The 3,822-nt window shown below is 45.2% G+C and overlaps 1 pseudogene; it reads left to right on the top strand.

Annotated features, from left to right (window-relative positions):
- The first annotated feature begins 599 nt into the window (after nucleotides 1-599).
- On the top strand, nucleotides 600-718 carry LOC124557205 (annotated as a pseudogene).
- The last annotated feature ends 3,104 nt before the right edge of the window (nucleotides 719-3,822 follow it).

The following is a 3,822-nucleotide window of genomic DNA, read 5'->3' as shown; positions in this document are numbered from 1 at the left end:
CCAAAATAACACTAACAGAGCTTCATAAATTAGGAATTGGAGGACGAGTTGGAATTCTGAAACCACTCATCAGTGGTGCAAATGCACATAACAGGAAAACGTGATGCTTAAGCCATAAAGTCTGCACTGTGGTCTGTGGAGCAAAGAAAGATTATCATTTACTCGGAGGAGTCCTGTTTCTCACTATTTTCAATTTCTGGCCAAGTTTGTATCCAAGAGTAAACATGGTGTGCCTCCGACGATGATTTGGGCAACCATATCGTTGTACTGCGTAAGTCACATGGTTGTATTGCGTGGGCCCCGTGGTTACTGAATAAGGTCGCATTCTGCAAAGGATTATGTGACAATTTTGGCTGATGAGCTATTTTCGATGTTACAATTTTTGTTCCCCACCCGTGATATTGTTTCCTACGATGACAGAACACTTGTTCATGGCTGTCGCATCGTCCAGGACTGGATTTGTGAGAACGAGAATGAAGCGCCGCATCTCACTTGGCTGCCACAGTCGCTAGGTCTCAACACGTCTGAGCATTTGTGGCCTACTTTGGAGAGAAGGGTGCTTGATCTGTATCAATCTCTATCATCCTTACATGAATTTGGGCAACGGCCTTGCCGCAGTGGATACACCGGTTCCCGTGAGATCACCGAAGTTAATCGCTGTTGGGCGTGGCCGGCACTTGGATGGGTGACCATCCAGGATCGCCATGCGCTGTTGCCATTTTTCGGGGTGCACTCAGCCTCGTGATGCCAATTGAGGAGCTACTCGACCGAATAGTAGCAGCTTCCGTCAAGAATACCATCATAACGACCGGGAGGTCGGTGTGTTGACCTCACGCCCCTCTTATCCGCATATTCCAATGAGCATGACATGGCGGTCGGATGGTCCCGGTAGGCCACTCGTGGCCTGCCGACGGACTGCTTTTATTTACCCGAACTTGCCATTTGTTGCCCTTGTAAACTATACACTACTTGTACTTATCCATTCCGGCACGACTGGAAGCTTTCTTACTAGGCATGGTAATGCGCATATGTTCATTGATGTATGTGTGTGTTCAGAGTGGTATATTACAACAGACTCTGTGTTAGGTTTAAGTGTTGATTCGGGTCAGTTATCTTCCGAGCAGGTGGAATGTGATTGGTTTGAAACGGACACTATAAAAGGGTCATTCATATCGACATTCGGACAGAGTAATCCGTGCCGCGACCCGTGGGTATTAATTTGTTTCCTTAGATGGGAGGAATGCCTCGAGGACAGTTAATAAAACACGCAGTCACGAAGCTTCGAGCAATTTATGGCGCGTCACCGCCACTCTGCGCCGATTAGTCGAATGACGCAGAAGTCTATCGCGACTGAATTAAAAGCTTTTTAGCCGCAACGTTCTCCGGCAGCGTCACACCTAACCGGCACCGCTTGCAGAGAGCGACCCGACCGCACGTATTTATTGTGGCACTCTGGCGCCATCCCCTCCGGAAATTGATTGAGGATAACACCTGGAATTATTTGGCACCGCGCGGCCCGGCGCTGCCCGGCGCGCCGTATATATTAGTTATCGCCCGCGACTTATCAATTGGGAAGTGACGGGCCATCTTCCGGCAGTTACTTACGGCGCGCGTTCCGGGCCCGTATTTCAGGCGACCGCCTATCGTCGCCGAGGAGGTGTGCGCCTCCTTCCTGCGCCGCTGGGGCTGCCAACGGCAAGGCCGCGAGTTATGGCACCACACACACACACACACACACACACACACACACACACACACACATATGCATCTCCTCGCGCTTGGCTTCAGTCCGCGGCCAACCATTACATTAATTCGGCACCCGTGCCAACCGCCGAGGGCACTCGTTTCGCTAACCTTAATTCTGTTTGCAACACTCTCACTCGATCCCTATTACTAGATTCACAACTGAGAAAAAAAATCTGGTTTCAAACGAGACAGAGCGATCGTTCGAATTATGTCCAGAAATGTTGAAATCTATTCAGCGGTCATGGTGGGTGGTCTATGAACTCACTGAGTGAAACCGACGAACAAGTAAGACCATCCGTAGTGCTTGCGTGACATGGCATTTGTTCAAGTAGTTTCGCTGTTTCCATAGGAAAAAATATTAGATAAATTAAATAGACGTAGACAGAAAGTACTGAGGCTAAAAGCGATCCCCACAGTTTGCACGCCTGTATGGCCGTAGTCTGCAGCCTTGGTGTTACATCCATACTCGGATGTGAAATACTCACGATATCGATTGCACACTTTGACTTTACATCACGTAAATTACGAAGTGATCACAGTTCTAAAAGTCTGTTACTATAACAGGTAGTCAAGTGAAAATGGCACAGATGGAAAAAGGTACGTAAACTGTTTGTTATTTCAAAAGTAAATCTCCATAATTATTACTGCAATAATCCTACTGTCAGAGAAACTGTCATTGCCTTCATGGGAAAATGTTTGCGGCTACTTATGGAATCCTGCTGTGCCCAGTCGTGCACGTCTTCACCGATAAATTCTTTCTTAGGACTCCAAAACTATGGAAATCGCATGGGCAGAGATCGGGACTCTACGGAGTTGTGAGGGCTCCCCAAAGAAAGTTCTGCGACAACCTTGGCAACATATGGACGGGCATTGTTTTGGCAAGTAGTTTCGAATAAGGTGCAGAAGTTCCGCTGGGAATTCCTCACTCATCCTTCATGCACTCCCGATCTCTCCCAGTGCGATTTCTCTGCTTTTGGAGTCCTGAAGAACGACATTCGCAGTCAACGATTTGCTTTGGACGAAAGGTGCGTGCACCCTGGGTAGAATCATGGTTCTGTAGTCAAGCGCAGACAATCCTCCATGAATACATTGTCCCTCGTCTTTCACAGCGGAATTAATATGTAAGCAGTTATGGAAATTACTTATGAAGTAATGAACAGCTTACTTACTTTTTAGGGCCCCATATCTTATAGCATCACTTTGCGTTCTATCCAAGAGGTAAGGCACAGATTTCTTAAGGACCTCGTCGACGTATCAAGTTCAGTTGTATGTCACATACTGCCAGACACTAAAGTTTTGAGACCGTTGGCGGTGTGAAACAGTTAAGCTCCTAAGTCAACGCAGTAAAAAGATACGGCCCTTTACATCACATTTTGAGCTCGAAGCTCATTCATCAAAACCAATAGGTTACCTCCTATTGATGTATAATAATGAAATTTGTCATGAAGCAAGATTTCATAGTGCAAGTGCAGAACAAAATCCGAAAATTGTTAGTTTGTAAGTACATCACACGAAAAAAACATTTTTTTTTCTTTTGTTATCCGTCAGTCTGTGTGATAGGAACCCTTTTCGTCAGGAACAGGTAGATGCGTCGAATTTAACTATATGTAACGTACCATAGTCTATGGTCCCTTGACGGAGTACAAAATTGAAGATCCGAAGTCAAAGCAGTCAAAAGACACGGCCATTTATGTCACATATTTTGATACTCTTAACCTCACTCATGAAGACCTGTTCGGAACTTCCAGTTGACCTACAGTCATGAAATTTGGCAGGAAGCAAAACTTTACAGTATAAGTAAAGGAGAAAAATCGAAAAATTGCGTGTTTGTAACTATACCACACGAAAAATAATTCTTTTTATCACTCGTTATTCGATTTTTTTCCGTCCATGTGTTTGGTTTAGAGCTCTTAGAGTGCAAATCCTTCTTGCATTTCCTGAGTTTTTTTTCCATCTCTCTCGTTTTTATCTGACTGCCCCTTACTAGGATTCTTATATCATTGTGTGGCGAACATATTTTTAAAATTTTCAAATGATGTCATTCCGCGAATTTCACAGAAATCTTCAAATTTATGC

This window comes from Schistocerca americana, chromosome 1 (assembly GCF_021461395.2).
Source record: "Schistocerca americana isolate TAMUIC-IGC-003095 chromosome 1, iqSchAmer2.1, whole genome shotgun sequence".
Classification (NCBI taxonomy): Eukaryota; Metazoa; Arthropoda; class Insecta; order Orthoptera; family Acrididae; genus Schistocerca; species Schistocerca americana.
This window is presented reverse-complemented; position numbering and strand designations above follow the sequence as displayed.